This window comes from Gymnoscopelus microlampas, assembly GCF_963454915.1.
Source record: "Gymnoscopelus microlampas genome assembly, chromosome: 3".
In the NCBI taxonomy this organism is placed as follows: domain Eukaryota; kingdom Metazoa; phylum Chordata; class Actinopteri; order Myctophiformes; family Myctophidae; genus Gymnoscopelus; species Gymnoscopelus microlampas.
The window spans coordinates 38,472,268-38,482,445 of record NC_139940.1 but is presented as its reverse complement, the minus strand read 5'-3'; positions in this window follow the sequence as shown (position 1 = coordinate 38,482,445).

The following is a 10,178-nucleotide window of genomic DNA, read 5'->3' as shown; positions in this document are numbered from 1 at the left end:
CAGAAGCTTTATTGGGCTTCATCTGTTTGATTGCTTCCCGTGTCTCCTCAAGAGAGGGTGGGAGACTCATCCATGATTTAATTGGATGTTGAGGAATCTCACGGAGGAAGTCTTCTGAGACTTGGGAAGGCCGGTTCAGGAGGTCTTCGAAGTGCTCCTTCCATCGGGTAAGAATAGCGTCTTCTTCCTTCAGGAGTACCTGTCCATCAGCAGAGCTTAGAGGATGAGAAGAGGCATGTGACGGTCCATAAATAGTACGGACGGCTTGGAAGAAATTCCTTGTCTCGTGGCGGTCGGCATAGCCTTGGATCTCCTTGGCTTTCTCGATCCACCATTCATTCTGCAGCTTCCTGATGGTACGTTGAGCTATAGCCTTGATCTTGCGAAAAGCAATTTCCTTCCCTTTGGATGTTGGTTGGCTTTCCCATGCTAAACGAGCTCTCCGTTTTTGGTCAATGAGGTCACGGATTGCAGAGTTGTTTTCGTCGAACCAATCTTGGTGGCGTCGTTTCACAAAGCCTATGGTCTCACGAGCAGTTGAGCTGATGGCATTCTTGATGGCGCACCAGGACGCTTCCGGGTCTGAAGTGTCATGGTTGGTGTCCAAGAGACGTTGAGAGAGAGAAGAGCAGAATTGAGCTGAGGTGTCCGGATCCCTGAGTGCAGAGACATCAAGCTTTTTTCGAGGAGGATTTGCATGCAGCCTGGGTTTTGGCTTCAGGCGAATTCGCAGAGAGGAGAAGATAGGACGATGGTCAGTCCAACAATCGTCAGCCCCTCTGAGGGCCTTAGTGATGAGGACCATGCCTAGATCTTTCTTTCGGGTTATGACATAATCGATCAGATGCCACTGGTGTGAGCGTGGGTGCATCCATGAGGTCTTGTCTCTGGTGCGTAGTCGGAAGATGGTGTTGGTTATGCACAGATGGAATTCTGCACATAAACCAAGAAGTAGCAAACCGTTGGAATTGCAGGTGCCGATTCCTTGCTTCCCAATAACGCCATGCCAGAGTTGATGGTCTTTCCCTACTCTTGCATTAAAATCTCCCATGAGAAGCAGCTTGTCATGCAGGGGCACAGCAGAGAGGGTAGTCCGAAGAGATGCGTAGAAAAATTCCTTCACATCAACGTCCGAGTCCAGAGTGGGGGCATAGACACTGACGATGGTAACGTGTCCATGTTGGAGAGGGATGCGAATTGTTGTAATTCTTTCGCTGACGTGCACAGGAAGCAGATTATGCTTCCTCACCAGAGAGCTGCGGATGGCAAATCCGACTCCATGAAGGCGAGGTTCCTCTGCAGGTTTCCCCTTCCAGAAAAAGGTGTATCCAGCCCCAATTTCCGAAATTTGGCCTTCATCAGCTAGTCGTGTCTCACTCAAAGCCGCCACGTCTATGTTGTACCGGGCAAGTTCCATTGCAACAAGAGCGGTTCGACGTTCTGGCTGACTGTTGTCACGGTCCGTGAGAGTGCGAACGTTCCAGGAGATGAGGCGTAGAGATTGTAGGTTCAATTTTCTTTTTGTGTTCTGACCGCAAGAATGGGTGAGTCTGCCGGGTGCGGTTACCCGGCCAGACTTGGAGGTAGCGAGCGTGTTTGGCCCACCTTTTCTAGGGCCTTCTCCGGATTGGAGAGGGCAGCACTATGGCTAAAAAGCCCTGCCCTGACACAGACGCAGCTACCGAAGGGCGATGTCGCCACCATGTTCATCGTCCCAGCGATCATCACGCGTCTGCCGCCAGCGTGTGGGTCCCAGTGCTAGGAGCTCCCAGGGCTCACCTGCCCCTGCTCCCGTCGCCTGTCGTCCAACGCCGCTGGACTTTTGGAGAGATAGGAAAGCTAAAGTAAAAGAGAGAGAAAGAAGAGAGGAGAAGCCGTTCGCGTGAGGTTTAAGGTGGAGTTGGAGCGCGACATCCGATCCACCATCTTGGTCTTCAGGTATCTTGATCCACGGCAGGAAGAGAGATCCAGACGGCGGAGATACCATCTGACTGCAGCTCAGGGTCAACATCAACAAGGATGTTGCTTTGTCGGGTATTGCTTTTCGTCCCGCAGGGTGCCTGATCACCCTCCCCAAGAACTGAAGCTCAAGGGGGTTGCCGGTTTAGTCGCCGACGGCCCGACCATGAACTGGCTGTACTGGATTACATGGTTACCAGTAGCGAGAAAACGTCTTCCCGGCCAGACACACTGACACACACACACACACACACACACACACACACACACACACACACACACACACACACACACACACACACACACACACACACACACACACACACACACACACACACACACACACACACACACACACACGCGGGTCTCTTTCCTGGGGGTACTTTTGTCATTCCAAAAAACCAGGTTTAAGAAAGAAAAAAGGAAAAAAGTGCGTCATGGTCTGCTGCTTTTCAGACACAGCCGTGTAAATCGCATCCTACAGTACGAGCCATTACTTTTCAGCTTCACATGTACAGTACACTTGACTGTAAACTTGTGTAACCGTAGCCTTAATATCATTCATTAGTAATATGACACGACTAAAATGACACCGATCTCAATGTAGTTTCTCAAAGGTGAAGTCCTACTCCTGATTCCTTGGATCAGTCGTGGAAAAGAACTATAAATGGCCCTCGCCTAATAAAACAATAAAGAACACGCGGCTTCACGATCAGCAGCACGCTGATGCAGGATCAGTTGCCCTGCCATATAACCACAGTCTTACTATGACAGCTAGGTGACACATAAGTATTATTATCATCGTCATTAATATATTATTAGTTGTATTAAAACCTGAATACTGTACCACACCGTACAAGCCTTAGACATTATGCACTACAGTATGTCACTGAGGCTGCTGGAAGGCAGTGGTACTGAGCTTTAGTTAATGATGAGCAAGACCACACGGGTAGAGAGTTTTGCATAAGAGTGTGTCAGCTTTTCAGAGAACCAACCCAACACTCTCTACCCAACCTTACACCCACCCCCGCCAAACACACACACACAGACACATGCACACACCTACACACACACACAACCACACACACACACTCACTTGCTCAGACAATTCTGCACCATATGCCCATGACAAGTGCATAAAAACCGCTCCCAAGCGATAGCGCGGGCCAACCCATAAAAACTTAATGCACCTAATTTTCCAGTAATCAAACTTTTATAGACTGCGATGGCTTTTAAACTAACAAATTTTAATTATCGCTTAATCCATTAAGACCTGGAACGCATCTGTGTCACTTTAGATTTCTTTGGCTATTCAAAAATAGCAGATATACAAGCTCATAGCGCGGCACCGAGTGCCGCGCAATGAGCTTGTAGATCTGCTATTTTTGAAAAATCGTGAAAATTATTTTTTTATATTTTTTTCCGAAAAACTGTTAGGATTTAGACATTTTTTAGAAGCGGCCTCAGGTCTTAATGGGTTAATTTTAACGGCAATATTAACGCGATCCCTCATCCTGCGAGTGTTCATTCTCCATGAAATATTGAGTAGGGTAAACACAGCGAGGGCCCGATGTCCGCTGGCGCGTGTTCAAACAAACAGCCAGCAAACACAAAAGGTGAGCTGGGGGTCGCCGCCGCATGGGCCACAACCACAACGACTCCTCGCCAGCCGTCACGCAAATATAAGCCTCTGTGGTTGTTGCAGCCTCGGGAGAGACTGCATGAGAGACAGGCATGCGCACGCTAAACCGGTCTGATGCTGGTGTATACTGAGATTACTACGCATGCTGCTGACACACAAAATAGTCGCTATATGTGTGTCAGGGAAGCGTTGAGAATTTATTAATGCGACCCCGCCTTGATAGCGTACGCAGATTCTTCTTGTGGAGGATTTATGGAGCAGGCCTAGATGTGACTTAACCCTTTAAGACCGGGAACGCATCTGTGTCATTTTTATATTTGAGCTAAAAAAGCTTTGGCTATTCAAAAATAGCAGATCTACAAGCTCATAGCGCGGCACCGAGTGCCGCGCTATGAGCTTGTAGATCTGCTATTTTTGAAAAATCTTGAACATTAGTGTGAATATTTGAATATATATATTTTTTAAAGGGAACATTTGTAACTCAAATCTTTGCTTCATAGGGGTCCCTGGAACTAAATATTTTGAGATGGGGGTCCGCGGCCAAATACATATCATTTTGGGGGTCCTTGACATGAAAAGGTTTAAGCACCACTGATATTTAGCAACATACGTTTTTCAAAATTAGGATTTATAAGACATTTGTAGAATCCCCCAGAAGCAAAGATTTGACTTAAAAATGTTCGCTTTAAAAAAGATTTGCACACATTTTCCACGATTTCCGCCAAAATAGCAGATCTACAAGCTCATAGGCACTCGGTGCCGCGCTATGAGCTTGCAGATCTGCTATTTTTGAATAGCCAAAGAAATCTAAAAATGACACAGACGCGTTCCCAGTCTTAATGGGTTAAGATGGCAAGTTGGCCACCAGTAGCTGCGCTGATCCAGTTCCTGACACCATACATTATTACCAAAGTGAGCGTACTGAGCATATATTATCATCATGCGTTGCAATATAGTGCGTACCCTTGCAAAAAAAATGCACATTGCATAAACAAGGATGAGGTTTAATTTTTCCTCAAGTCATATAATAATGACCTCCGACTCCCGTTCATTTCAATTTGTAGTTTTCCTTTTTCTTCCTCTTTTCCGTTTGTACAGACACGAATGCTTAACCCATTCAATCCGGGAACACGTCTCTGTCATTCAAAAATAGCAGATCTACAAGCTCACAGAGCGGCACCGAGTGCCTATGAGCTTGTAGATCTGCATTTTTTGAAAAATCAAAAAAATTTTTTGCAAATATTTGAATAAAAATATATAATAAATATAATTAAAAAAAAACATATATTATAAAGCGAACATGTTTGACTCAAATCTTTGCTTCTGGGGGTCCCTGGAACAAAATATTTGATATCAGTCGTTCTAAAACTGTCAAGGACCCCCACAATGTATTTGGCCGTGGATCCCCATCTCAAAATATTTTGTAATAGGGACCCCCAGAAGCGAAGATTTGAGTTAAAAAATGTTCAATTAAAAATAAATATATTCAAAGATTTCCAAAGAAAATTGTGATTAAAAAATGAGCAAAGAAATGTAAAAAAAATGACAGAGATGCGTTCCCGGACTGAATGGCTTAAAGCAGCAACTGTGGCAGCGCTGCATGGGGAACGCTATTGACTGCAGCACGTGGGTGGTTGAAAATCAGGCCTTATACCACCCAACACCAAGCCAGGGAGACAAAGTGCTGACACAGGCAGATAAGGAAGAGGGAAGGAAGAAAGAGAAAGATTAAAGAGCAGGCTCATTATCAATAATTAAGGGAAATGATTTATTCTAATGAATTACGGCTTGTCTTTATCTAGTTTTTTATCTCCCGATCACCCCCACTCACTCTCTCCGTCCCTCTCTCTCTCTCTCTCTCACACACACACACACAGTACACACACACACAGTACACACAGACTGGCTAGTGGTTTGTGACTTGACCCCTGTGTGTATGGCAGGCTTGTGGGCACTGTGTGGTCCATATTGCCACCATGCCGGTGCCAAGCGGGGCTCTTCCGCCCCCTGCTCCCCCCTAACCCCTCCTCTCCCCCTCCGTCCAGGCTTGTCCCGTCCCGGCCCACAGCACCGGGGCAATATGGCCGCGCCGCACGGCATGCTGGGGCGCGGCTGTGAGCCCAGAGCCGCGGCGCTGCCAAGCCAGATGCCCACTCTGCCACCCTCGGCCCCCTTAGCTTGGCACGGCCCCGCAAAGTTTACCTGAGCCACTACAACCACAGCAATGTTTACGGATGCGGTCATGTGGACACGCGCACGTGCACGGCGCACGTTCACATTCACACAGTGTCCTAGTATGTACGTTATCCCATTAAGACCTGGAACGCATCTGTGTCACTTTTTTGATTTGAGCTAAAAAAAAAGCATTATTTTACACTTTGGGCTATTCAAAAATAGCAGATCTACAAGCTCGTAGCGCGGCACCGAGTGCCGCGCTATGAGCTTGTAGATCTGCTATTTTTGAAAAATGGTGAAAATGTGTGCAAATCTTTGAATATATATTGTTTTAAAGCGAACATTTGTAACTCAAATCTTTGCTTCTGGGGGTCCCTGGAACAAAATATTTTGAGATGGGGGTCGGCGGCCAAATACATATCATTTTGGGGGTCCTTGACATGAAAAAGTTTGAGCACCACTGATATAGAAACATACGTTTTTTCAGAAAACTGCTGGGATTTAGAAGACATTTGTAGAATGGGCCTCAGGTCTTAATGGGTTATATTCCGCTATTATTTTCAAGAATCCGCTTCATTTCAGTGAATCATCACACCTGCACAGCATGCATCATGTTAGCTATTTCTGGCTCTGGGTTTTATGCCTTTTCATCTAGTTCTGCCACCACCCCCCCCCCCCCCCCCCTCCCTTCCCTCCTTCTCTTTACAGAGAACTTAGCACATGCTTATTGGGCTCAGCGATAATGCTATCTTTTACGCCGTACAATAACCAGATGCTGGGACTGATCGAGGCTCGTTTCCCAGCCTGTACAGAATGCCTCCCAAACAGGACAAGAAAAACAACACGTTCTCCCCGAGTCACATATATCATATGATTTCTGACTTAAACAAATATCTCCCTCACACTCCTGGCTGTCAGCGTGCCCATTTTGTGAGAGTGATGAGTGTATTAGCGCGAGCCGCGGTTTATTATTACAAACGTGAAAATGGGGGGCATTTTAACAATTACCTATGAAAACAGGTACGCGAGACAAGCCGCTCGTCTTTCGGCGCCCCGTTTTTTGAAACCGCTGCTAATTACGTCCAATTGAGTCGAGGTCACAGCTGTCAATCAAGCCCGGCAAACCACTCCCTCATTATGAGAATTGTTGGTTTAGGTGCAGACACGCCATGCCCGCCACGAAACACCAGTGTTGGGAAGTAACTAAAGTAATATGTAACTTAAAGTAATATTATTACCTTTTCCCAGTAACTAGTAACGTAACTAATTACTTTCACGTTTTGAGTAATAATATTACCTTTACTTTTTTTCAAAAAGTAACTTATTACTTTTTTTCACGAGCCTCGGTGGTACTCTGGGTTTGAGTGTGTTTATTTGATCCTGTGTTGTTTTTGGTCCATTGATATAATGGTAGACTGGTTGGGATCGAGTTGCTATGCAGGCTGCTTGCTGATCCGGTCTAGAGCGGATACGGAAACGTTGCGCTCATGTCTGTGTGAATTATTATCAGCTGCGGAAGGGCGGGCCGCCCTTAAACCGGATCAAACAGTGTTGCCATGTCTGCTTATTATAAGCGACTTGTTAACCGATGAAGATGCGCCGTAAGCTTGTAGGTCGGCTATTTTCTATATATATATATATATTAGAATACATTTGTTTACAAAGAAATTAAGCACTTTATGAAGAGGTTTTGTTGTTTAGTTGGTTGCTGTCAAATAAAAGGTTTTTGAGAGGCTGGCTGTAAGTGGGTCCACCAGCATATTGTCCAATGCCCACTTAACCGTAGGCCTAGTCCATAGGCCTAGCTGTAGGCTGCTATGAAGTGGTCAAGTGGAACACACTTTTGATTTATTTTCCTGATATGTTTTTTTGTGTCCTGAATGACGCACTAAATATCAGTCAGTCAGAATGATTGTTTTGAAGTTTACATTTCCTACACCCACGAACCACGATGATATGTGTTGCTATGGGAGCCTTTTTATTTTATTAGAATTAATTTTGTTTACAAAGAAATGAAGCACTTTATGAAGAGGTTTTGTTGTTTAACTGTTTTGTTTAACCTAGTACATAGGCCTAGCCCACGATGATATGTGTTGCTATGGGAGCATTTTTATTTTTGTATTTTATTAGAATACATTTTGTTTACAAAGAAATATAGCAGTTTATGAAGATGTTTTTATCTATGTTTGTTTAGTTTATGTTTGGAGCTTTAATAAACAACAGAAGTTGTTCAAAGATTGTGTCTCATGATGAGTCATTATCTGTTTGAGCCCAGGTGTTTGAATTTGAATATTTTATTAGGCAAAAAATACATTAAATACATTTAAAATACTTGTTTCCATTGAGGTCCTTAGTATTCAATTCATAGTCGTCAAATGGTTTTCATTTAGTCTGTAAGTTATGAATTCATACACTGTAAAAGTCTTAGTGTTAATATAATTCAAATGAGTGTACAATGAGAATTTTACAATGTAGGCTGCAGAAAAGAGAAAAAAAACAACTGCTAATGTTGAAAATGCAAAGTTAGACTTTTGGGGAGAAAGGATGCAAATTACTGGGGGCGAGAAAAAAAAAGTAACTAAAGTAATAAGTAACTAGGTACTTTTGGCAGGGAGTAATAAGTAAAGTAACTACATTACTTTTTAAACAAGTAATATGTAATAAGTAACATATTACTATGTTTTAGTAACTATCCCAACACTGCGAAACACACACACACACGCGCACACATACACACACACACTTACTGCTTCTTTGATCATGCTTGCACAAACACAAACATTTGCAAAGATGCATGCATACACACGTACAGATTTAGCAAATGGACACTCTGAATTTTACAGTGTAAAGACACACACATATTAACCCATTAAGACCTGAAGCCGATTCTACAAATGCCCTCTAAATCCCAACAGTATTCTGAAAAATGTATGTTTCTATATCACTGGTGCTCAAACTTTTTCATGTCAAGGACCCCCAAAATGTTTTGTTCCAGGGACCCCCCAGAAGCAAAGATTTGAGTTAACGTTCGCTTATATATATATTCAAAGATTTGCACACATTTTCACGATTTTTCAAAAATAGCAGATACACAAGCTCATAGCGCGGCACCGAGTGCCGCGCTATGAGCTTGTATATCTGCTATTTTTTAATAGCCAAAGTGTAAAATAATGTTTTTTTTAGCTCAAATCAAAAAATAACACAGATGCGTTCCAGGTCTTAATGGGTACATTTTTTTTTATCTTTTCTTTACCGGAACAGCTTCAATACACCGTGGCACAGATTCTACAAGTCTCTGGACCTCTAGTGGAGCGATGGAACACCATCCTAACGAAAGATATCATCCCTCATTTGGTGTTTTGATGAGAGAAAGAACTGGTGGAGAGAGCAGTGTCTCCCAAAAGTCTCCCATTGCTGTTCAATTGGGTTGAGATCTGGTTTCTGGTCATCACTCGTACCCGGATATGACCATGTCAGGTTTTTTTTACCCCACATCTATGTGGACCAGTGTCTGTGGTTTTTGCACCACAGAACTCTCACATGTGCAATTGTGTCTTTGTGATGAGGGGTGTCTTTGTGATGAGGGGTTTATGCACTGCAGCTCTATAATACCCTTCTCTATGTAGTTGTTGTTGACAGATTGTTCTTGCTGGTTTACTCACGGCATTGACATAACAGTCAACAAATGTCTGCTTTTTACCACAATTTTCAACCCTAATTAAAATTCACAATACGATTCGATTCACGATACTACAGTAGGTTCACGATAAGATTTGTAACGATTTTTTAAGCACAAAATTATACTATTATCCAGACAAATGAATGAAAAATATTTATTTTTCTCTTACACAAATCCAGTATAATTCTTTTTTTTAACAAAACTGTGTTTTCTCTTATCCTCTTTTCAATACAGTAGCAAATGACTGAAAACATTTTTTTATCAATTCTCTTACAATAAATCTATTTAAATTGTCACCAGTTTGAATCGATTTGAATCGATCTACGATAAATCGTCACATGCCTACTAATTACTGTATTTTCCACAGATCTAAATGTCACTTTAGTCACCGTTCCTTCTGAAACACTAGCCCAGTTGGGCATTCTTTATGACTGAAGCTCCCTGCCATCCATCCATGTCCCAATAATGATGCGTATCCTTATCCTTGTCACTTAGATATTTTTCTCTCTTGCCATTTTGATCCACAGTCAAGGTTGACTCTGCCTGCTCACAATCTGTATACATGCCAACAGAGTATGATAGGAGTACAGCACACCTGTATGGAAGCATCTTCATTTGTTATGCTTCTGCACTCATACTGTGTGTGTGTGTGTGTGTGTGTGTGTGTGTGTGTGTGTGTGTGTGTGTGTGTGTGTGTGTGTGTGTGTATAATATACACTGTAT